At 44.2% G+C, this 26287-nt stretch overlaps 1 long non-coding RNA gene across 2 annotated transcripts in view; it reads right to left on the bottom strand.

Annotated features, from left to right (window-relative positions):
- LOC144369940 (uncharacterized) overlaps positions 1-26287 on the bottom strand; it is a 53501-nt gene that overhangs the window by 25083 nt on the left and 2131 nt on the right. For both annotated transcript variants that reach the window (XR_013429788.1, XR_013429789.1), the window contains exon 2: positions 22524-22858. This is a non-coding gene — a long non-coding RNA (uncharacterized LOC144369940). The remainder of the gene's footprint in view (positions 1-22523; positions 22859-26287) is intronic.

The following is a 26287-nucleotide window of genomic DNA, read 5'->3' as shown; positions in this document are numbered from 1 at the left end:
CTCTTCCTGTTTTTTCTTTCTGTCTACCATGAGGTGAGCAGTGCCATTCTTGCCATGATGTGCTGACCTGCCATAGGCCCAAAAGTAATGGGAACAGATGATCATGAACTGAAACCTCTGGAAACATGAACCTTCCCTCTTTTTAAGGTGATTTTCTCAGTTATTTTATCACAATAACAGAAATCTGCCTAACACAGGTGGCCTCAACCCACATAGAACTGTATGCCCAGAGTATGAACCAGCAGGCCCTCCAGGCAGCTGGGTTTTCAACATGCAACTGTGTAGTTCATATCAAGGCTGTTGACAGACACCTGAAGTCATGTGTCCATGTGCTTTAGAAACTCATGGAAGTTAACAAAATAGCTCCACTTCCAGGCCTTCCTACTGGAAGATCAGGCCTGGGGTGCTGGCTCTGAGGCAGATCATGGTGGGCTGGCACTCTTGCCCCTCAGGATTAAACCAGAGAGCTGTTCAAAATATAGGGCTGTGTGAGATGTGGGAAGGAGGGGATGCCACCCAGAAGCTGATGGAAGAACTTACCAGGCTGGAGTGGAGAGAAGTCCCTGCTGGTGCAGCAGGTGTGAAGATGACCAAGACATATGGGTGCCTGAGGACAAATGGCTCTGTGTTGCTTATATTTTGCTGTGTAATAAGTTATCCCAGAACAAAGGTTTACTATTGCACAGTTTTGGGGGGACAGAAGCAGAATGGTGGAGGATTCTGGCTCTGGGTGTCATGGGGTTGCTTGCAGTCAAGAGGATGGCCAGGGCACAGTCCTCTCAAGTCTTGATGGGGGCTGAAAAACCACTTCCAAAACAGTATTCTAGCATGGCTAATGGCAGGATGCTTACAATCCTAGCCAAGTGGACCCATTCACAGAGTGGCTCATGATGGGGCAGGGGACCTCCCTCAAAGCAAATGACAAGAGTGAGAGAAGAAGTCAGAGAGGAAGAGGGGAGAGACAGAAAAAGGGAGAGGTAGCTAAAGACAGGGAGAAGGAGAGAGAAAGAGGGAGAGAAAGAAAGAAAGAAAGTAAAAGAGGAGAGAGAGAGAAAAGCAGAGAGGAAGAGGAAAGTTGGGGAGAAAAAGAGAGGGAGAAATGGAGACAGGGAGAGAATGGGAGAGGGAAATAAAGAGGAGAGAGACAGACAGGGAGAGAGAGAGATAGGGAGAGAGAGAGAGAGAGAGAGAGAGAGAGAGAGAGAGAGAGAGAGAGAGAGAGAGAGAGAATATGACCACCACAAAGACAAGAGATACAGTATGCTGTGTAACCTAAACCTGGAGCCAGGGAGAGATCCATGGCTTCTGCCATCCTCTGTTGGTCATATAGATGCACCCTGTGCCATGCAGAAGGACAGGGACACAAGTTCCTGAAGGGCAGATCACTGGGCCATCTTGGAGGCTGGCTATCACAGGCTCCAGGAAAAATATAAGTGCATAGATGGCCTGATATTTTCAGTACAAAAAAAGATTCATATTCCATGGCAGGGTTTGGGGATAAATAAGTAATGGACACATAGAGAATAACACCCCCCCAATTATTAAGGAAAGAAAAAAAAGTTGTACAGAGATTAATTACAACATATTACTCAGCAGTGACCAATGTATGCAAAAAACCATCTCCTATACACTGAATCCTGATTCATGAGGATGGGAGGAATCAGGAAGACTGTACTGTGTATGTGCACACATGTGTGTGCATCTGGCCTCCATGAGAGAACAAACTTTGACCCTCCATAGCAGGATATTGATGGGTAATTTCTAAATCTAAAAAGAAAAGGAAAAAGCAGAAGCAACATTGCTATTGAGAAGTAAATATTTAAAGAACCAGTCTAAATACCAGGAGGAGGATGGAGAAAGTAGGGAGCTACAGAAGAGGAGATGGATTCCATCCCAAGCCCTACAGAACTATCTGATCATCCAAACTGTGCACATTTATCACTTTGTTTAGAACAAAACACAAAGGAAATTTAAATCACCAAAAACAAAACCTAAAGCACCCAAGCTGCCTTCCATGCCCAGCTCCCTGCAGCCTGGGCAGGAGCGCAGACAGCCAGGCCTTTTCCTGAGTCTGGGCTTCCCAATATCCTCCTTCCCCTCCTGCAGGTGCCCTTGGTCTCTCTGCTCTGCCATGGCCCTCAGCTTGCTCCCCAGGCCTGTCACTATCTGGGCTGCCCTCTGCAAGGTGGGGAGGAGCCTAAGTAAGGCAAGCAGCTCCCTCACCACCAGCCCACACTGGCCTCTGGTGTCAGAAGCTGAGGGGCTTGGTACCCTGGCTGGGAGGCAGGGAGCAGGCTGTGTCATCCTTCCACACTCCTCACCCACCACACACCTGCCACTCACCCACATGCCAGTGCAGCCACCTCTGCTGTCATTAGTAATTGACAAACTCCACCAGGTGCCTGGCCAGGGGAGTGCAGTGGGAACCACTGGGCTGCTTGGGTTGCTGCTGGGGCAGGTGGGCCAGGTCCATGAGCCCCCATCCCACACAGGCCCCTGGTGGTGCCCCAAGTTCCTCACCTTTCTGAGGGACTAGAGACTGGGCTTCCTTGGGCAAGAGAGAGGTGTCTGCAGTGGGGGCACTGTGCCTGGAGGGGAAAGTGGAGACACCCCCTCTTGCCCCCCAAATACACAGCTTATTCTGGACATACTGATCCTACCATCCCACTGATGGGGAAAGAGGCACAGAGAGGTGAAGTAACTTTTCCCAGCACACAGAGCAGAAGCCTGAATTAGAACCTGCACACAGCTGTCCCCACCAGGACACAGAGCTCCAAGCAAAGCCCTTCAGGCACTATTCTGGGGGAGTGTGCTAGAGATATAAGGGGAAGATTGGCTCCCCTGCAGCCTGAGCTGGCCTTGTGGCCCTGCAGGGTTGGCTCCAGGAGGCCCATGGCTCTAGTGAGATGTTGAGGAAGAGGCCAAGGGGCTCAGCTTGACCCTCTCAAGCAGCCCAGTGTCTGGGGGTGGGGTAGACTGAAGCTGGCCTTGGACAGATCATACAGGCCACTCCAGCCCTGGCTGGAGTTCCTGAGGTCATAGGAGAGCCCTGAGGGGTTTTAGGTGAAACCCTGGAGCCAGCTAATCCACTGCTGGAAGCCACTCCCTCCAGGTTTCTAGGCTGGTTGGGGTGAGGGGCTGGGAAGAAGCACAGAGGCCAGCAGGTGAACTGGAAAGTCTATTTAGTTCGACTTGATTTATTAAGAGGTTCAATAATATTCCTAGCCCCTACAACCTGTGGTACACTTAGCTCATGGTGGCCTATAAGTCTGTGCAGAAAAAAACTGAGACTCTTGAGCACTGCTCCCACAGCCCCAGGAGAAGTGTCTGCCCTACAGTCCCCATCTGTGGCCTGGTGGCTAGACAGTCAACACCTTTGGCCTCTGTGAGCCCTGCTTCTCCAAACAGCCTTCCTCAAAGTTGGTCACCATGTTTCAGGCCTGAGCCAGTCCTTAGATTCCTCCCCTCCTGGAGTCTTTTCAGTCCCAGGGAAGGTGGGACAGGAATTGTTCCCACCTGATGTCTGAGTTGTACCCATTTTATTAGAGAGAAGCCATCAGATCCCAGCCAGCTATTCTCAGCTTCAACCCTGTGCTTCCAATTTCCCTGACCCATGGTCCTGATGGAGGTCTGTCCAAATCTGTAAGAAGTTAGGAGGGCAGCTTCTGGGGCCACCTGCAAGCTTTCCAGTCTGGGCTTCTATGGGAGTACCAGTGTGTGTGTGTGTGTGTGTGTGTGTGTGTGTGTGTGTGTGTGAAGTTTGTGTGGGGTGTGGTGGGCAGCTGGCCAGGGCTGTGCCTCCTGGGGATCCTGATAGCCGGGGCACTCTGGCAGGGGTCTTGCACACCAGCTCCAGCCCACCCCAGCAGGTGTGTGGAATTAGGTGGCAGCTTTCTCATGAGAACCCGGAGGGGAGACAGACAGGAATCTGGACACTGCTGTTGTTTTTTGCAACTAGTTGCTCCCTGCTCAGGAGCCCCTATACCTCCCCATCTGGCTCTGCTCCCTCTGCTGCCAACTTAGGTGCCCTCTCTCCTTAAGGGACAGGCAAATGTCTCCCATCCCTAGTGGAAAGGGGTGCTCAAAGGTGTGTCTACTCCTGAGCTTGGGTGAGCATGCCACCCTTTCCCTAGCTATCCATGTGTGCAGTGCCTGCCCAAGCCTGTGGTAGTCATGTGTCCCCTGGAGAACTTTGCTCAGGTCTGCCTGGGGAAGTGACATAAAATTTTAGGGGAACAGCTGGGGGTGCTTCCACTATAGCCCTGTTCTCTTCACACCCTTGAAAGAATTCCACTAGGGGGCCTGCCTAGGAAGCTGACCCATGCACAGGTGCTCAGTGGGCAGGTGCAACCCTCTGCCCACCATCTTGTTCCTGGCCCAGTCTGGGACTAGACTCCTGCTCATCCACACTTCACTTACTGTGAATTTCCTGCATGTCTAAGAGACTTCATATGTATTTGCACATATAATGCCCACCAAACCTGCTGAGGAAAACAGGTTCTAAGTGAGAGCTGGTGGTCAGCTTTCTCAGGGGCTTCTGTAGACTCACCCCAAGGGGGTCCTCAACACTCAGTACACACTGGCTTGATTGAGGGGCCTGGAACCTGGGCTGTTTCTAGTCAGGATATGTTGGGCTGTCTCTCAGGTCAGCAGGAACCCATCATCCCAAGCATGTGGCCGAGTCTCTTTCCCTGCTGCCTTTCTGTTTGGTCTATAGCCCAGCTGCATTAGGGTAATGTGACATGTTTCTGAGAGACCCAGGGAAATATGCACAGATGGCATGCAAGATATTGGTGTACTTTTTATTTTGGTACCAGGAATTGGACACAGGGATGTTTAATCACTGAATCACATACCCAGATCTTTTTTTATATATTTTATTTAGAGATAGGACCTTGCTAAGTTGCTGAGGCTTGCTTTGAACTTACAATCCTTTTCTTCAGCCTCCTGAGCCTCTACGATCACAGGTGTGTGCAACCATGACAGTGACATTGGTGTATTGAAAGCTAATCATGGAGAAGGCCCACTCTTCCATGAAATTGCCTGTTTTATTTTTTGTGATGGTAATTTTTTATTGTTTATGATGACACTGTCAGTAATTATAGCCACAAAATTTTATGTTGACATAACACTGCTCAATCCATTCACCAGGCTGTGCTACCACCAACAACATGTAGGTAAAGATGGAGCCCCCATAGAGAACATGACTTCTTTGGGGGCAGTCACCCACAGGCCATCCTGGAGGAGGTGAAATAGAGGCCCCTGTGTACCACCAACAACATGTAGGTAAAGATGGAGCCCCCATAGAGAACATGAGTCCTTTGGGGGTGGTCACCCACAGGCCATCCTGGAGGAGGTAAAATAGAGGCCCCTGTGTATGGGGAAGAGGTAACTGCCTAAAATGTGGTGAGAATTTCAGGCCATTATATGTCTTATGTGATCTGTGATATTCACTATTTTAATTGTCATGTGGTACTATAAATCCTGTTCATATAAGATAGCAAAATTAATATGTGTGTTATTATTGCTCTATGGATTATATCTCACCATCCTCTTATTCCCTAAGACACAATATTGAAGCTAGACCAGTTAATAACTCAGTAATGGCCTATACTGTTTAAATAAAAGGAAGAGTCTCATGTTTTGCACTCTAAATAAAAATCTGTAACTCTTGCACTGGTTAATCACACGAAGGATACAAAGGAAATGTTCTTGAAGGAAATTAAGGTGCTGCTGCAGGGCATATGTGAATCATAAGAAAGCAAAACAGCCTTATTTCTGATATAGAAAAAGTTTTCATCTTCTGGAGAACAGATGAAACAAGCAACATTCTCTTAAGTCAAATCCATATCTAGATTGTTCTAATGCCAAGGGAAATGAGAAAGCTCCAGAAGAAGTTTGAAGGTGTAAGAAGCCCATCTCCATAAAATAAAAGTTCAAGGTGAAGCAGCAAGTGCTGATGTAGAAGCTATAGCAAGTTATCAAGATCTTGCTATGCTATTTGATGAAGATGTATTATGGATTAGTTACTAGGTTTCCCCAAAAAACTCATAATGCAAGAAAGTTTAGAGTTGAAATTATTCAGTTATGAGAGCCTTAACTGGTCAGTGAATTAATCCTCTGGCAGGGATGAAAAGGCCAGAGGCATGGAAGGGGATTCCTTCCACTCTCTCTAAGCCTGGAGGTGTAGACAGCACCTATGGAGGCATCTGGTGGCTGTGAAAGAAGTCTAGTTGCAGAGACTCAAAAGTGTATAGCACCTTCCTCAGTGTTGCACAACAGTGTTCCACATTTGAGGTGCCCAACAACAAGGGGCAGTGCCAGGATCTGGCACCAGGGGCATCTATATGCAAGGAAGGCATCAGCAAGGCTAGGTGTCCAAAGGTGGTTTGGGGAGTCCAGTTGTATGGGTGGCAGCAGCAATGGAAAGTCCAGCCTTGGCATTGGGCATTTGTGGAGGCTTCAGTGTCTGAAATTTGGTTATGGCAGTGGTGGCAAAGGCAACTGAGGGGTCTGGAAGTGGTAGCAGCAAGCAAGGCATTCAGGTAGGAGCTTCCTCATCCTTTGGTGGTGGTGGGAGTCTGATTACTGTGCAATGGCAGTAAGGATGGCATTGCTGGTGGCCATGTTGAAACTCCATTTGCTGCAGCATGGAGCTCTGGCTGCAGCAACAGCAACAGCTTGGGGGAAGCGGGCCTCAGAGCCAGAGGGCAACTGGAGGCCGGTAGGCTGCAGTGGCTGCTCCAGGCAACTGGTCTTGCTCCTGGCAGGGCCTGCCTGCTCAGGAAGTAGAACATGGGAGGTGGTGATACCCAGATATCCTCTGAGAACCACATTCTGCCCACGCCTTCCCTGTCTGCTACTGTCCTTGAGCCCACTGGGTGTCTGATTGCCCCCACCCCCAGTTTGCCCCATTCCTCCCTGGGTTTTGGCCTCTGCAAGGGGAGAAGGCCAGCTGTCCACTGAGACAGGATTTGGAGATGAACCCCCTTCCCCAGACACATTTTCCATGGATTGTGGGGGGAGAGAGCTTTGGAAGGGTGAGGGCTAGCACATCCTCCCCCAGAAAGCACATCCCTGTGGTGGGAGGAGTGTGGAGGGCATAGGCAGCAGAGGGAGCCTGAAGGTGCAGAGCCCTCAGTCTTGGTCTTCTGTTGCCTTCACCCACAGAAATGTGCTTTGAGAATGAAGATGTCCTAGGTTATCTGCTCTCTGCCCCACAGCCCATGTGGGATGTGGCTGGGGATGGTGGGAGTGAAAGAAAAGTTGCGCAGGACTGACCATAGGAATACCAATTATAGAGGCATAAGAAGAATTATTGTCAGGCACCTGACAAGTCTGTCTCATGCAGAGAGGGGAGTGACATGAGTGAGAGAAAGCAGCAGGAGAGGGAGAGCAGCAGCAACTCCCCCTTGAGCATTACCTTTTATAGGCCAGAATCATGGCCACCTGTTAAGGGCGGGTTTAGCCTTTGTAACTGGCATAGCAAGCATCACCTGAGTTTTCAGAAGACAAGTTACTGTTTCTTTAGAACAGAGAAGAGAAATATTTTATCTCTCAAGGAGAGAACAGAGACCTGCTGGTCTTTATCTCTTGAGAAAAAGAACAGTGTTCATAGAGTGGGAGTGGGAAAAGGAAAATGGCTGTAGTTATGTCAATATTCCTCCCTTTTTTAGGGTGGCTTATGGATGGAGGTCTCTTCTTCTTATGGCTAATTCCTACTGGCATGGGGGTGATGATGGGGCAGAGACAGGTCCTAGAGGGAGGTTTCTTCTTTCAAGTGAGTATATTATCCCAGAAGCATCTTATTGATCACTTCATTGGTGTAGGTCTTAGACCTTTCCATGATGGTTATCTGTAAAAACTTGAAAACACATGGCAACAAAAGGCTAGGCAGAAAATGGCATTTAGAAAAGAGGTAAATTTTAGTTGGGGTGAAGTTGGAAAAGGATCCCTAAAAATGTAAGTCCTGAAGGAGCTGGAAGAGGAAAGTGGGAGTCATAGGCCTTGGAAGTCCTGGGTCAGAGGCCAGCTCTGTCCATAGGATGAGAAGAAATTGATAGTAATGAGAAGGGAAGAGGGAGTCACTTATCTAGGGTTGTATGGTCTTTGAGTTGTTCTGATACCAGGTGAACTTTGGAGGCTTTTGTCTGTTTGAGCCACAAGGTGAGTGGCCCTGTGGGCATTACAGTGAAGTGAAGGTGAGGGCAGGTGTTGAGAGCTGAAATGTGTATCCAGTTGGGGGACCCCTTAAGATTGGTGGCAGTTGAGGTGGTAAGAGTAACTTCATATGGTCCCATCCATTTAGGGGACAAGCCATTAGGTGGAGTAACTGCATTGGGCTGGGAGGATGAAATGTTAGAGGAAGGATTAGTTTTTTGTTTGTTTGTTTTGTTTTTACATATCTCTCAGAATGAAGAGAGGTCCTGGCAGAATTTGATATGGTCTGTGGTGACAATTAGAAATTGTTTGATAAAGTCTCTTAAAGAAGAGAATTTAGGGTGAAGTAAGTGGTGTAGATAGGTGAGGATGTGATAGGTATCTTGGGTGGTATTGGGGGTGTAGATGTGTTTTGGGAGGTGTCTGGGGTGTAGAAAGGAGAATGGTGTTGGATTCATTGTTGGGGAGTGGGTATAGAGCTGCCTGTGGGCCATTTGATTTGCCAGGTTGCTACCTGCTGTAATAATGGAATTATCTCACTGATGGTTTTGCAAAGTACTATGCCTATAGAAGGGAGAAGGGAGACTTCTAGGAGGGCATTGATGTATGAAGTGTTGATAATGGAGGAGCCTTTGGTAGTCATGAGTACTTACTCTTTCCATATTGCTACATGAGCTAATAATATATGAAAGCAATATTTAGAATCTGTATAAATGATCAAAGATTAACTCTTAGCTTGGGTGAATGCTTGGGTTGGAGCTATTAAGTTTGCTTGTTGATTGGTGGTGCTGGGGGATAGGGAGTTACACTCTATCACTTCTAAAGCTGTGATGATCATGAGAAAAGGAACACCCATCCATGAACCAAGTGTACGAGGGAGTTGGCAAGGGTTCTTCCTGAATATGGGAGGGATAGGGGAGTAACTGGAATGGAGAGGTTAATGAAGATTAAAGTCATTAGGAGGAGAAAGTAGAGTAAAGAGACTGAGTGGTGGGCATGTTTTGAAGGTTAGAGTGAGGTCCTCAATCAGTGAGATCTGAAGGGGAAAAAATATGGGAAAGGGGCAGAATCTGAGAACCCTTATAGGAGAGTAATTCAGCTAAGTGTTGAGGGGAGAGGACTATTAGAGGTGACCCAATGCTAGGTTTTTTGTTTTGACTCCTGGATTAAAATGACTGAGGAGGCTATTACCCCAAAGCAAGGTGTATTGTTGTATTGTTGGGTCAAGGTGCTTTAAGAGAAATGCCATTGCTATTCAAAGGCCTTTGAGAGAAATGCCACTGCTTACCCAATGTTGGGTAAGTGAAGGGCTGAGGCCTGTAGGAGGGATTGGTGGAGGGCCCAAAAGGAAGTGTTGATGGGTATGATGAGGAGCTCTTCAAGGGAGACTTTGTGGCATTGAGAAGGGGTCGGGCCAGCAAAGAGTAACTGGGTATCCATGTCTTAAAGTATCCTGTTAGTCCCAAGAATGATGAGAGTACTTCAGCTATGGTGGTAGAAACAGGAAGGTGAGAAATAAGATTTTGGGATCCACTGTGATGGCCTTGTGGGCAGGGTTATTTGCAAGCCCAAGTAAGTGACTGTGGGGAGAGAAAGGTGAACCTTAGAGGGGGAGATGAGATATTCTTGCTAGGCCAAGAATTTTAATAATTTGGCTGTGTAGGTTTTACTATGGTATACAGAAGGGCTGCAGAAAAGAAGGTCATCTACAAGAAGGTCATCCATGTATTAGAGGAGGAATGATGGTGACAAATATAGGTAAGTGAGGTCTCAGGCCGAGGCTTGTCCAAAAAGGTGGAGGCTATCTCTAAAACCCAGAGGAAGAACTGTCCATGTAAATTGAATGGATACCTGGGTGTCTAGGTCAGTTTGGTAAAAGCAAAGAGGGCTTTAGAATCTTTTTGTAAGGGAATGGGTAAAGAGGCATCCTTAAAGTCTAGAACAGAAAAGTGTGTTGTGGAGGCAGGAGTGGAGGACAAGACAGTGTTTGGATTTGTAACAATGGGGTGTAAAGGGACTACTGCTATGTTGATGGATGCAAAGTCTTGGACCAAATGGAAGGCACCTGAGGGTTTTCTTGATGGCGAGAATGGGTGTGTTATGAGGGGAGTCTGCAGGATATAGGCCTTTGACTAGGAGGTGAGAATTGATGGGTCCCCTAAGGCTATTTTAGTGGTTATTGGGATTGGAATGGAAAGAGATGGGTTTTTGAGTGTGATGTGGATGGTCTCTTGGTGTGTGGCTACACAGGGGTTGTGTATGTCCCGTATCTGGGGATTGACCAAGGATGGGGGCAAGAGTATTGATGAGGGAGTTATTGTAAGTGATAGGAGGAGTAGGAGTTGGAATGGGGATGTCTTGGAGAGAGTAAAGCATGGAAGATTAAACGAAATGGATGAGCTATAGTTACTTAAGAGATCTATCTAGACCTAGTAAGGAAGTTAGTGGGGCATTGGGGAATAATGAGGAATGAGTGGGAGAAAGGGATCTCGTGAATGAGCATGTAAGAGGTGGCATTCTTAGTGGTTGATATGATTTGCCTCCCACCACGACAATGGAGGTCATAGAAGTAGAGGTGGACAAGTACTGAGAATGTAGCCTGCCGTCCAAAAGGAAAGCGATGAGCCTACCTGCTACTACAATGATTACCTGGGTTCTGGCATTAGTTCAATGTTGGTATCCCAGTCCTCATCAATCATCCATAGCTAGTCTCAGAGGTTCTGCTTGTGTTGTGGTGGGGCTGTGTGACCTCCTACCTCACTGGGCAAAAGGGCAATCAACAGCTCAATGGCCCACCTGGTGGTATTTAGTACAGTGACTAGGAGGTTGGCAAGGACTGGAATAAGATTTGGCTCAATGGCCCAACTGACCACAGCTATAGCATGATCCAGGGGGTCTTCTGTGGGTTATAGGGGTAGTGATTGTAGTGGAAGATTGTTGAAATGTTTTATTTAGCATTTGATATTTAGCCTCCTGCATCTTTTCTTTTCTGCCATTGTACACCTTGAAGGCCACCTCACGCACTTGAGCCTATGGGGTAAGGGGACCTTGCTCTAACTTTTTAAGTTTAGCTTTAATGTTGGGAAGTTAGGTCATGAGTAAGTTCTGACCATCAAGTGACTTGGGATCAAATTGGTGTATTGGAGTAGGGCCTGATTCAGGTGGTTTTAAAAGGAAGAGGGGTTTTCATTTTTATCTTGGATGACCTCTTGAAGTCTATCATAATTGATGGCTTTATGAGCTGCCCTTTTAAACCTGTCAGTAAGCAGGTAATAAATTGGTCCCTTCTTGTTTGGCCCCCAAGAAAACTTTTTAGTTTCAATTGGTGGACTTCATAGTTTCAGACTTGTTTCCAGACTTATCTATACTCCTCCGAGAGGAGGGTGTTGGATAGGATCATGTGCATATTAAGAAAGCTGAGATTTTGGCCTATGTTATGTACTGTAACTCCTTGGTAGATATGTTAGGATTGGAGGCAAATGATCCTAGGTATCTCTTGATTTGGAAGAGATCACCTAGAGAAGGGCACATGAACTCTGCCTACCTCTTCAGACCCAGCACTTCCTGAAGAGAGAGTAAAAGGGCAGGCTTTCAAATGGCTGTGTGAGATTGGGTGATGGGAGGGCTGAAGGGTGTTTGGAATGGTGGTGTGGAGGGAGCAGGTGGGCTTAATGGAACTCAGTAAGGGGGAGGCTCATCAGAGGGGTTGAAAGGAGGGTTTAGGTCCCTTGTTTGTATAGGAATAGGGTCTCTGGAAGACCTTTGTGGCAAGTAACAGCTGGGCAGGAGAGCAAGAAGGGAAAAGGAAAAGCTTAAAGCAGAGAATGGTGAAGGATGCCAGGAAGGTGGAAGAGTGAAACCCACTACAGCTGGCTCAGAGGCTTCTTCTCCCTCATTGCTGGCATGATTCTCAGAGTCCAGAGTCCACGAGTGTTGACCTTGAAGGGTCTAAAGTCTGGTGTCACTTGGTTAAAATAACACAGTATTTTATCATCTTGTGAGTTTTTAGAACATGTATGAATGTAGAATTTTAACCTTTAATCATCTTGGTTTTAGTAAGACCAGAAATAAAGAGATCTTAAACTTTTTATTGAACAACAATTTATAAAAATCACATTTATAATGTTTATCTTATTTATGTTAAATCTGGTTCATTCATTTTAAATTAGGTTACCCATGAAAACCAAGTTTAGGTAACTTTCTAAGGCATATTTTTTGTTGTTGTTTTTACTAAGGAAAAATCCTATAAGAAGCAATGGACATCAGAAGCAATGAGCATTATATTTAAAACATTAAATAGAAAAAGAGATTTTCCATTGTCTGATCATCTGCATAAGTGATATTGAAGACATCATTACCTTTTTTGTTTATCCAATTTAAGTTGAACTTTAAATCATGAATCAAAGGTATTTAGATACATTTTTTGAATTTTAGTTTATGAGTGGTCTGTATATTGGTTCTGATGGACACACATATAGACAAGACAGTACACAGAACAAACAAGTAAAGGCCTTATAACTTTTAAAATTTATTAGATTAAGAATCAACCTTTGTAAATTGGCCTCTGAGCAAAGCAAAGTAGAAAAAAAAATTTTATAGTTGCATAAAATAGGTCTGAACATAAATTATAATTTAGGCATGCAGGATCAAAATTATGAGTTCAATAATATAGATTTTTTTAAAAAATAAGAGTCCTAGAAAAAATGTTATGGTCATTAATTATTTTATTAAAGCAATATGAGAGAATGAGATAGAGAGTGAGAGAGAGAAAGAGTGACTTTGAAGTCATTTTTCTGTGTTGCAGCTAAGGAAAAAATTAAATTGACTTTTTTTTTCTTTAGTCTTAGGCCTCTTATCAAGCCTGCTACGTCTGACTTTGTATTTCAATATTAGCTTCAGTGTATCCTTGCCAGGGAGATTGCTACCTATGGCTTTTTAACCTTACTCTATTTCCCAGTCAGTAATTAGGGCATATTTGGATGTAAAAAATTATGAAACTTTATTAGTGGAGATGAGGAAGAGTGAGTGGTACCATTAAGAGAGTGAGGGGAGCTGTTGAAGTTTTCAGGTGGGGAGTATGAGGAGGGAAGAAAGAGGGAGAAGAAGACGTGGGAGTAGGAGATGTGGTGTTGAGGTCAGGAGAAAGGTAGACTCCCTATGTGGTGAAGGTGCATCTGAGTAAGGTGATGAAGTGTGGCTGGGTGGGGCAGCACAGAAATATGGAGTGGAAGTTGAGAAAGTGAAAAGTTATCTTGTGGGTTAAAAAGGGGAAAACCTGGTAGGATTGGGAGGGGAAAAGGGTTAAGGGAGAGTGAGCAAGGAGAACCTATGTAGGGCAGCAGGATTGACAGAGAGAGTAAGAAGAATAGAGGGGATGTTTAGAATGGAAAAGAGAATGCTTGTATGCAAGGGTTTTCCTTCCATTTATACAAAGACTCACAAAAGTTGTAAAGATACCAAAAAATGTTAAGAATGAAGGTGCGATTAGGTGGCCATTTGTATCCATTGTCCAAGTCATAGAAAGGCCATGACTTTGTGGAAAATTGAATCAGTTGATGGGCCTTTAGATCTGGAGCCAAAAGGACGGGGTGAGGAGGCAGCTGATAGGTGAGTCAGATGGGGTTTTGGATTGAGAGTTACCCATGGTAAGTTGGAGTGTTGGAGTGGCTAGAAGCAGGCGTCCCCGGGTCTAGGACAAACCACAGAAGAATAAGAAGGGACAAGAGTGAAGAGGGGTTGTCAACACATGATTCACTGACCCAGGGCAAAACCCTTTCTGGGACTTAGAGAAGGGGGTCATCACCCAGTACTTCACTAGTCCCAGGCTTGTGAAGCCTGTCAAAAGTCTTGGTGCCTGGTACCATGGTTTTTGTAGCTCTCCCAGATAGCCATGTAGGCCCAAATAGAATAGAGCCAAGACTGGAGTAGAAACTCACCAAGGGGGAGGAAATGGGAAAGTAGGTCACTTGTAGTGAGTCTTGGTGCTGAGCCAAGACTTAAGTTTAGTGAGTCTCCAGAGTGGAGACTTGTGAGAAGGATGGGAGGTAAAGGGCAAGGTCACTTATCCAAATAAGGCTGGTGTGGGGAGACAGAAAGAGCCCTCGGTGAATGGAAGGAAGTGTCCTACACCTTCATCCCAGAATCCTGAAGCAGCTCAAATCCCCAAAGGGGAGAGCAAGGTCAAGAGGAGAGTTGGTCTCAGAGCCTATATCCAAGTCACTGGCATCAATGAAAGAAAAGTGGTGCAGGACTGACCACACAGGAACACCAACTACAGAGGCATAAGAAGACTTATAGTCAGGAACCTGACAATGGCTGTCTTGCACAGAGAGAACAACAAGAGAGGGAGAGCAGCAACAAGTGGGAGAAAGCAAAGGAAAGTGAGAGCAGCAGCAACTCCCCCTTGAGCATTATCTTTTACAAGCCAGAATCATGGCTGCCTGTGAGAAACTGATGTGACTCTATTTTTTGAGAAACCAGCTTCTACCTCAAGGCCTGTCCAGAGGTAGGGGGCATGACCTTTGTCCTTGGGAAAATCCATAGAGCATTCCTAGGCACATAGCCACCTTGCTGAGTTCTTTGTCTGTAAATAACAGGAGAAATCTGCAGTGCCAGGTGTCCCTGACTCAGTTACCTAGGTGAGGACTCATAGCAACCCCTATCAACCACCTAATCAGCATGAGCCAGGGAAAAAACCTGGGATTCCAGATGACTCCCCCAGTAGTCTTGGTGATTGATAACATGTTGGGAGACCATGTAGTTTAGCACGTACACCCCTCATGGCTTAAACCAATCAGTTCAAATGAATCCCCCTCTTGTACCAACCAATCACCCCTACCCAACTTGTTCCTGTCAATAAATGTGCTAATCAATTTTCAGAGTTGTTGTTTGATTTTCCTGTGGTATGAAATGATTCACTGTGTGATCTTGTGACACATAGAGTATCTCCAAAGCCTCACTGAACAAAGGACAGGGGCTCATTCCTCGGGACTGAAACAGTTGTGAGTCCAGGCTCTAGCTTGCAATAAAGATTCTTGTGTGATTGCATCAGATCCAGTTCCTAGAGGTCTACTGGGGTCCCACGTATCTGGTATTACACCTTTTAGGGGCAGGTTTAGCCTTTGTGACTGGTATCACCTGATTTTTGGAGAAGGTAAGTAACTGTTTCTTTTCTTTTCTCTTAATAGCAATTTCTTTCTTTCTTTTTTCTTTTTCTTTTTGGTACCAGAGATGAACACAGGGGAACTCAACCACTGAGTCACATCCTCAGCCTTTTTTGTACTTTATTTTAGAGACAGGGTATGACTGAATTGCTTATTGCTTTACTTTTGCTGAGGCTGGCTTTGAACTCCCAATCCTCTTTCCTTAACTTCCTAAGCTGCTGGGATTACAGGCATGTGCCACCACCCCTGACTAAGTTACTGTTTCTTTTTCTTTTATTTATTTCTTTTTTTTTCGAGAGAGAGAGAGAGAGAGAGAGAGAGAGAGAATATTTTTTTCTTTTTCTTCTTTTTTTTTTTTTGTAGATGGACACAACACAATGCCTTTATTTTTATGTGGTGCTGTGGATCGAACCTGGGTCCCGCTCATGCTAGGCGAGCACTCTACCGCTGAGCCACAATCCCAGCCCCTAAGTTACTGTTTCTTAAGAACAGAGAGAGCAACTTTTTATCTCTCCAGGAGAGAACAGAGACACTCAGGTTTTTATCTTTTGAGAATAAGAATAGTATTCATAAAGTGGGCAAGGGGTAAGGAAGATGGCTGTAGTTATGTCAACAGGTGTCGTCTCCCAAGGCTGCCCCACTTGGCAGATGACCTAGATTCTCTGCAGAGGCCATAATGGGGGATGGGGCGAGCAGCAGCGGCCCAGTAGGATATAGCCAGTGCCAGGCAGGGCAGGTGTGGGCAGCATAAAGTCCTCAGAGACTGTCTGGGTACCACCACCTCCTATGTCCTGCTTCCTGAGTAGGCCGGCTCTGACAGAAGCAACACCAAGGTCCTGGAGCAGTCACCATGGAAGCCATCCCAACTACTAGTTGCCATCTGACTCTGACACTCACTGTCCCAAGCCCTCACTGCTGCTGCCAGCCTGGAGCTCCTCACCATAGCCACTGGACTCCCCACATGACTGCTAAATGCTGCCTTCACTGCCACTACAGCCAGACTCCTGTCACTACTGCAGGATGAAGACACTCAGGGCTGGATGCCTCTGTTGCCACTGCACCAGCTTCCGGACTCTCTGGTGCCACCACCATGACACATAAACTGAACTCCCAAACCCCAGCTGGACACCTTTGCTGCCCACCTATGCCCCAATGTCAATGCACTTCACTCCATGCTGACACCCCCGAGGTCCTATACTTGACACCAGACCCTGATGCAGCTGCATGTTGCTACTGCCACACCAGACTCTGGAGCTCCACGCTTCTGCCACCAGACTCCAACATGGATGCCAGACATTGATACTCAGTACTGGATGCTGAACTTTATTGCAACTGCAGCGGGACTCCTGTCAGTAATGCAGGACAAAACCACTTATGGCTGGAAGCCTCTGTTGCCCCCACCACACTTCTGGACTCTTTCACTGATACCACCACCGGACCACCTTGCAAACACACTCCCAAACCATCCAGCTGATGCCTCCACAGATGCCCCAATGCCAATGCTCAACCCCCTATGCAGGAAGCAGCTGCTTATTGCTGTCACCAGAGGCTACCATTTGGTGATGCTGCTGCTGCTGCTACAGCAACTCAGCCCCAAGTCTGCTGCTGTGTGCCCAAGATAGCAGAAGCTGGGGAAGCTGGGCATTCTACATGACAGTGGCCTCACTAGCATCTACTGCATGCCACCTGCCTTTCCTCCCCTAGAACTAGCCACCAGTCCTTCTGGACCCTTGAGGAATTGTGGTGCTAACTCAGAGAATTCATCCAAGGAAAACAAGTAAGTATTTTAAATAAAGGTTGCAGTCCTTGAAGCAGGCAGTATGCTGGGCTAGGTGGGTTCAGCCAGCTGGTGAGGGGCCAGGTCTGGACCTTGACCCTGTGGGACAAGCTGGGAAGGGATCTCTGGCTGCTCTGGGAGAACCCTCTTGTCCTTTCTTCTGAATTTTCCACCCTTGTCCCTTCTCCCACACACCCCCCACTCCTTCCTGAACAGAACTCTGGGTACTGGAGACAGGGCTGATGGGCAATGGGCCTATGGGCAGTAGTGAGAAGCCTAGGTACATTGCAGCAGTTGGGGGACAGCCTGACTGACCAGACTCCATAAACCTGGATTGGGGAAAAGCAGTCTCTTGGGAAAATACTCCCCTAGATCTCTAGATCTATCAAATTTAGCCTAACATGAGCTACTTCCAAAAGATTTATCAAGAAAGGAAAAATATAAGTTAATAAGTTTTGTCTTGCTAAAGGGTAGTGTGAGGAAAGGCAAAGTTTTCAGAGTTGGTACAGCTGGACCCAAATCCCTCTTAACTGGGTGATTTTGACCAGAGTACAGAAATAAGTACAACCTTGGTTTTACATCTTGTAGAATAAAGATGGTGAGAATGATAAGCCAGGGGTAAATTAAGCTGTTGAGCACTACCTCAATTTGGGAGCCAGGAAGGCATTCGGCATTATTTCCCTGAAGAAATATATGCTGAGATTAAATGCGACACACTTAGAAATGCACCTTTGGAAGAAAACTGACCTCTGAGGTAGGAAATTTAAATTTACTTCATGTTTTTAGATGAAATAATAATCTATGGGAGATCATAAGCTAAAGCATGAAATGTTGGGTCAGGCTCATAAAATTATAGGCTGTTTTCAAATTTGTTTAAAGTTACATTCAGATAAATCTATGTAGTTTAAGCCTCCTGGGATATCCCCCAGCTCTACCACACATACATGGAGCACTGTCCACAATTCCATATTTTTCTTTACAGTGTCAACAAATATATCAACATATGTATATACATATACACAGATACACATTTTGTAATATTTTGTTCCTTTTGACCTGTTTGGGGACTTTTTGAAATATAATCTTATATGGTCATACACATTCTTTAGCAGCTTTCCTACCTTAATTGCATCCCTTCCCCTGACCATCAGGAAGAAGGAAACAGCAGACAAGCTTGAGGATCAGAAGAACACCATCCCTGCTCTAGTCTCTCTGGAACCTGACTAGCCTGTGCACACCTGCTTGAGGAAACATCAGCCCTGCTTCAGCCACTTGGGGGCTGGCTGATCAATGGAGGGTGGGAAATAAAACTAACTAGTAGGACAAATGAACTGTTTCATCTGCTGAGATGGCTCTTCTACTATGATTCATTACTTCTGTCATGAACATAGTCATTTCCTTGGTGCTTACTTCAAGATTGATAACAATAAAACACATAGCTGACAATATCAGAAAACTAGTACATGTACCAGTTTAAATCTCAAAGGGCATTAAGGATTAGGATCCAAGCTCACTACTTGGTGGATTCAAAATCATAATTGACATAGTAGAGTTCATGCTATTAACTTGTTTATTTCTTCCATGTTTGTCTTCCCTTTACATTAAAACTATTATATCTGGGCTCGGGATGTGGCTCAGGTGGTAGTGCACTTGCCTGACATGCGTGAGGCACTGGGTTCGATCCTCAGCACCACATAAAAGAAAATAAAGATATTGTGTCCACCTAAAATTAAAAAAATGAAATATTTTTTTAAAAAAACTATTAGGTCTACTCTATAAGAAGATATGTGTGTGTGTGTGTGTGTGTGTATGTGTGAGAAAGAGAGAGAGAGAGAGAGAGAGAGAGAGAGAGAGAGAGAGAGAGAAACTAAGATATGATATCACATAAAGCTTTAAACCAAGAAGATAATGATGGCCTTTGATTTAAAAGATTAAATAATGAGCATCAAAAGGAGTAATGGTATAGTCCCCAAAAGACTCCAAATGATGAAGTCCCCAAAAGACCCACACCAATTGTAACATATAAGCTTCTCTCCTAGTGAAGAAGATATTTTTTAAAAAGTTAACAGGATTTCCAGAGAGCTCATTGTGGTTTGAGCTCCTCTTTGTGGTAAAGGTCAGGTTTCTCTTTCTTGTAAATGTTAGGTCGGTAGGGCTGGGGTTGTGTCTCAGTAGTAAAGCACTTGCCTAGCATGTGTGGGTCACTGCTTTTGATTCTCAGTACCATATAAAAATAAATAAAAAATAAAGGTATTTTGCCCATCTACACCTGAAAAAAAAAGGTTGCAATCAAGCTTTTTGATGTACAAAAGTTACTGTTTCTGTTTTCTTAGTAAAAACTTGTGAAATCTCTGTTTAACCTAAGAACATTGAAGAAAAAGTAACTGTTATGTTAACCACCCTGTTATTGTGTATCCACCAATTGTGTATAAATCTCAGAGAATTTTTATACCCGGGGTCCAGAGATTTTTTGGCATTAGTCCCTCTGGATTGCTGCACCTTAAATAAGACTGCTTCCCCAAAATTCCACAGTTGATAATCCTCATCTGTCCTGCATCAAAGCCTGTTTGAAATGCTAGAATGTCCCCATTCTTGAAGGGTACACAGAGACAGTCTCTCTCAACTCTGCCACAGTATGAATTCTACTCAAAGTCATTAATCACAAAAGACTAAAGGGAGATTACATTCTAGTGACCTCTGGAAGTAAAGTTAGTATTGCATGATAAAACTTGTATACATGTATTGAATTGCTGTGATTCACCCCATAAAGATATAAAATGATATATCTGAATAAGAAAAATTTAATATGGAGGAAAAATGTGTTTTGTGAGAAATCTGAATGCCATGTTTGCATTTTTGTTGTTTCTAATATTATGCTGTAACTATATTTAATGATGTCATTACATTTTTAAACCTGAAAAAGACATCCAAATTTTATACCGTAATATTATTAGCAAAGGGAATATTTCAATGATTAGAATTTATGGTTTCCTGTTTTTAAAGCTAATATGTTTAATTGGAGGTTTGCAGCAGATACCAACTCCATCAGAACCTCAGTCTGGTGAAGCCACAATTTTGTGCCTGCCCAGGCAAGTGCCCAATTGTGCCTAGTTCTTTGCCACCCAGTAGATAGTGCTCTGACCCAGGGTGGTGGAGCCTGCATTCTAGTCCTGTTAGAGTCTAAACAAGTCAAGATGGCACCTGGCATTTTGCGAGAGGGAATGGTTTGTGAAGTAACGCCAGCGAGCCATTGAGTGTGGAGATTCCTTATTGGTTGATTGCTGTATCTAGTTTATGTTAATTAATATAAGCTGTGTATAATGTATATATACCCTTTCTGTCCTACAATAAACGGCTCCCACTCCTGCTGTATCAATGTACACAAGTTGTTCATCACCACCCCCCTTCCCCCCCCCTGGTTATTTTGCTGCAGCCGGACTATGGCACAGTCCCCTTACTTGTCTATCTTGGGGCAAACTTGACTGTTGTGCTCTGCTTTAATTTCTCATCTGGGAGGATTTTTGTCCAATTTTCCCATGGAACTGTTGGAGATCAGTGAGAAAATTCATCATTTAACAAAGTCTGGCTGGTTCAGTATGAGGAGGGGCATCATGCCAAATCTGGCTCTGTGACTAACTCCCACACTCTACTTGCTTTCCTGTATGGTCCCTGAGGGTGGCAGGGGGAATGTTGTTCATCTGCCATGCAGCTTGCCGGCTCCAAGGCAAAGGGACCCTCCTCTGACCTGTACCTGCCCAAACCAAAGGTAGTCATTGTTAGTTCTCTCAGTGGGTGGGAGACATCAAGTAGTAGTGAGTAATAAACAGTGAAATGCAAAGCAATAACAGGGCAATATCATGGGTTTTCTTTAAGTTACTTTAAGGTGTTCTTTAAATTATTTTTAAGGCTAGTGGGTAATCAGAAAATGCAGGAAAAAAAAACAGGTATATAAATAAACACACAAAAAAGGAGGCAATTAAGAAATATATCAAGTAAGATTAGTGGGGTAATTACTAACTCTTGACAGGGTCAGCTGGTGTCACTGTAAAGTTAGACAATGGGATCTTCTGAAAATAGAATTTTATATTCACATATACATTCTTATGACCAAAGGTGCCTAAAAATATTCCTGAAGAGAAATTTTCTTAGTAATTCAGGAGAACAAAAGTAAATTCTGATTAGTCACTGACCCCAAAAATCACATTAACATAGGACTGACTTTAATATGATGGCCACTATGACAGTTCTGGGGAGGACCAATGAGGATGAAAAACTCTACCACTTGACATGAAGGAGCTGAACACCCCGATTGGTAAAGAGTGCTGAAGGTGGACCCCAGTTCTCAAGGCAACCATAAAACAGCAGTACATTTACAAACAGCACTATTTCATTTGTTATTCTCTGCTAGGAGATGACTCACTCTCATGAGAAGGCTCTTTGTTTGAGTCTTACTTTATTTTTTACTTATGAGAAAGTTTGACCTCAATTTGTTGCAAAAAACATAACCACACTTAGGATACATGGCCTAGTTTGATTTAGAAGTCAGGATAGACCTCAAAATCCTGATGTCAACATGTTGTGATTTTATAGCCTTATGACTGGTTTGGGACTAGTTGGTTCTTGAGACCTGAAATTAGATGGCCAGCCCCCAAAGGGAATCAGTGGATATGTGGAACTAACTTATGGCTCTGGGTTCCTCCAGGCTGGATGGAAAAATGTACTGTTGGGTACCTAAGAATGCAAGGAGGTGGACACAAAAAATAAGTCAATCTGCAAACATCTCCAGTCTCAAACATAGAAGGGGACTGTTTTTCACTGGTATAATCATTTAGCTTCACAGTTTACCCCAAAAATTGGTCTAGAGGATATAAATGTGGTACATGGAAGGTTTAGCCAAATATATTGAAAAAGCTTTCAATGACACTGAGAAAGGCATTTCTTTTTCCTTAATGCAGACATGGTACTCATGAAAAAAAGCTGTTTTACAACACCAAATGGCCTTGGCCTTGGTGTTCTTACCTTGGATGTTCTTACAGCAGCTCAGGGTGGCACTTGTGCCATCGTTCAGACTGAGTGTTGCATTTACAACTGAAAGATCTGCATTCCTGGCTGGGTGCAGTGGTGCACACTTGTATACTCAGCAGTTGGGGAGGCTGAGACAGGAGAATTCCAAGTTCAAAGACAGCCTTAGCAAATGTGTTTCTGTTGTTTTATGCCATCCAGTTTGTGGTGTTTTGTTACAGTATCCTTAAGATACTAATACATTCAGAGGGCCTGGGTGCATTTTGTCTTTCTCTGGTGCAAAATTACTGTCATCTTTTTAAAAATCTACCTGGGAACTTTTAGAAAAGTTTGCATAAGTCCAGGGTCATGTTAATTCAAGTGTAGCCTAAGAATCTAGAATCATCCACACAGGGGCCTACCTGGGAATTAATGATGTCAACATCAGAACTGAAAGTCCTCCTCACATAGTCCTCAAGGCCTGAAGTGCACATCTCGGGTAAAAAGAGGGAATCAGAAAGACAGGCACCCACATTGGAAGCCACAGGGAAACATGCCAGCTTCAAGTCAGTGTAGCAAGTATCGCAAGGACTTTCCACCATGGGGGCTGAGAAAGACTATAGGTGATGAAACAGAGCACCACTACTGAGACCTGCTTAGGTGTTTAAAAGCATGGACACCTGAAGAGCTGAGAACAAGAAAGCATGGGCCAATCTACTGGGTAGGCTGCTTGCAGGTCCACCAAGATAGAGGTTGCCTAAGAAAAAGCAGAATAGTCACCGTTAGACTCCCTTCCCTGCAATCTCAAGAGCCTGGCCCCCCTCACTCAGGCCCTGAAATCCTCATTTCCTTCTCTTGTGCAGCAGGTTTTTTTTTTTTTAATAATTCTTGCAGACTTTTAAAATGTCTTCTGTACATATTTTATATCAACTTTCACTTATCAGAAAAGTAGAATAAAATCAGATCTAAAAGGATAAAAATCAGTTTTATGACCTCCCAAATTAAAAATAACTGAAAATGAGAATTAAATTGTTCATTCTTTGAAGAAATGTGAAGTCAGAGTCACAAGAAAAAAAATCCATATTTAAACCCTTCTTAATATTTAATGACTTGATATCAGTTTCCACACAAGTGAAATATGTACTTCATATTTGAGATCTATTTCACTTATGTATATCTTTATGTGGAAAATGACACCATGCCTCAGTTAATAATATATGGGTTTATAAATATGGAATTAAAAGAAACTTACCCTTTCCCTTTGTGCAGCTCTGACTTCCAAATCAGCTTCTATAGAAACAAGTAAACAAGTGCCAGTACCAGAAGTCTGCCAATTATAACTCAGCTTTTACTTGTTGGATAATAAAGCCAGATTCCAAAGTTGGCTAGAGAGTTTTGTCAGTAGATCTTGTTTACAAGAGATACAGCTGTTTACCACTGGAACACAACCTTGCAGAGTATAACCATGGCATCCTTGGTTGATAATCACCTGTTGCCTAGTAATCATCATCCTGCATGGAAACAGACAAGCACTAGGGCTCTTCCATTCAAGCTTAAAATTCTTAACAAGCCCAACAAGCCTGCATTTCAAGGAGGTCTTCATCTGCAACTAGTTATGTTTAAAATTGGCAAAGCAACAATGGTGTATGAAGCCTATGGTGCAGCATTGCTGGTTTCCTCTTGAACTCCAGTGTTGTCATTGTGCACCGAAGTCTCCTGCAAACAGGAGACTTGTTCTCCTGTACTGGGAACAGGCTTCCAAAGCTCAAGAGCCCCTGTACAGGGTAATGCAGGAACTAAAGGCAAACACTTTCTCCTCCTTAATGATGCCTCCATTTTTTTTTTTTCTCACAATCTGTACTACCAACCAAAGCAACTGGGCCTGAGTGTGCATTCGTACCTATGAAACCGTCATGGTGCATGCACATCCAAGGCATGTGGAACCACAGGTCAAATAAGGTACAGATACCAAGTAATGGTTCTAATTACAAACGCTATCTCTCAGGAATTCTTCATCCATTCAGAACTAAACCCATCACTGCACAACTCCTAAGAAGCCCCTGGAGATAGAGGAGCTCCTCAAATGTGTCAGGAAAGGCTTTATTAACATCATCATTAACATTTAAAAAGCAAACGGAGCATTTCTCCTTCTTTTGCCAATTTGGTGGAGATGTTAAAAGTGCAAGATAAAGCAATTTCAAATTTTCTTCAAATTAAATACAAAGGCCAAACGTGATGGGTGAACAAAATAAATCAAAACTTAAATTTCAGCAACTCTAGCTTTTCAAACCAGCAAAGCCTCTGACTCCTGCATTGTGGTGAGGCTTCCGGTGCTTGCCCTGGCTTCTTGCATGCCAGCAAATAGCACCATTTTCTCATCACGTTGAGGACTGAGAAGCAAAGAATCCCCTTCACTGCAAACAAGGGGGTCACGGTAACACGAGTGATCCTTCAAAACTGACACACCGTGACAGTCAAAATGAAATTGATGGTCTCCCTGCTTCTTGCTCAAAACATACATGATCTGAGCAGCAGCAAGTACCCACTTGGCCTGCAGCAATTTTTAACTGAGTCATTTTATAAATTGGTTTTTAAATGTCTCATGTAACTCCAGGCATGTCCCCACTCCCACCTCAATTAATTTCTTTTTTCTTTATCTCAAATTCAGATCATAAATCCTGTGGGGTAGAATAAAGGGTTTGGGGCCAGACATTGCTGGGCATTGGGCTGGCTCCCTGAAGCTGGAATCCAAAGGAAATTTCCCAACAGCCCAGGACTGTATGCTCTAGACCGACTGAAGGGAAAAGAAGATACTGACCCAGCAAGCAAGGGGTTCTGCGGGGAATGCTCACACTGTGAGCAAGAAGGGAAGAAGGGGCAGCACTGGGCAGGGCCATCACCAGTATACCTGGATTTGAGGAAGTGCTACCTGTTAGCATTTACTAAGTGCTCCACTGAAGCCAGCACCAGCCAGTCCTCACAGGAACTGTGGAGTAATCTCCAGGAAAGTGTTGCCCCAGCAAACAATACTGATGTGCAAGATCAGCTCCTATCTAATGTGCTTTGACCTGAATACACCACTAATTATGTGTTGTAAAAATCCCTGGAGTAAGTGCAGTTATGATCCCATTTTACATAAGGAAAAAAAATAGGTGAGTCAGAGATCAGAAAACAAGGCTGGGGAGAATCCAGCAAGGTCTGGCCCCAAACCCTTTATTCTACCCCACAGGATTTATGGTCTTGAATTTGAGAAAAAGAAAAAATAAATTACTTGTATTTAAAATGCCTGGGACTAGCAGCACTTTAAATTTTGGATTTTTTTTCCAGATTTTGTAATATCTGCATAGACATAATAAGAAATCCTAGGAATGAGACTCAAGTCTAATCATAAAATTTCTTCATTTTTATATGTGCCTTAAACATAGAGACTGAAGGCAATTTTATATCATATATTTAATAATTTTGTGCATGAAACAGAATTTTATGGTATAAAATTTTCCATTTGGGGCCTTGTGTTGTTACCCAAAACATGTTGGATTTTTTCTAATTTTAGATTTTCAGAATGGGAAAGCTCAACCTGTCCTAACAGCTAACACATATGAAGGCAATGCCTGCCTCAGATGCTCCAGTGAAAACTACATAGGCTACCTTCATTAATCCCCTACTAGCCAAAATAGATCATATCACCCATTTAACAGATGAGGAAACTGAGGCAGAGAAGAACCATGTAGGCTAGAAAGTGGCAGAGCTGGGATTTGAACTCACACATTCAGGTCTTACCTCCTACTCTCTAACCCATGGTAGGTGTAGACCTGGCCCTCAGATGGTGAGGGACAGGGGGATTTTTTAATTTAACCACACAAAAACTCTCTCTGAATCTGGTGCTTCCTAGGTATATTTAATGATTTCCACTGCAACACTACCCTGAGCAGTTTCTCGTGTCTCCCAAGTTCTCCAGCTGGGGCCTTTGTTCCTGTTTTAAGAAGTGAAAGTGTGGGGACACCAGTCCATGCCAGATATAGTTTCAGATCTAAAATTAACAACAATGACCTAGCTCCAGCCTGACTCTGAAGAGAAGAAAGGGGAGAAGGGAAAGAAATAAAGAAAAAACCAACAACCAGTTCTTCACAAAATAGAATAATAATAAAGGTTCTTTCAAGTGTCGGGGCATATTCTTAGCAAGACC

Source organism: Ictidomys tridecemlineatus, chromosome 13 (genome assembly GCF_052094955.1).
Source record: "Ictidomys tridecemlineatus isolate mIctTri1 chromosome 13, mIctTri1.hap1, whole genome shotgun sequence".
In the NCBI taxonomy this organism is placed as follows: Eukaryota; Metazoa; Chordata; class Mammalia; order Rodentia; family Sciuridae; genus Ictidomys; species Ictidomys tridecemlineatus.
This window is presented reverse-complemented; position numbering and strand designations above follow the sequence as displayed.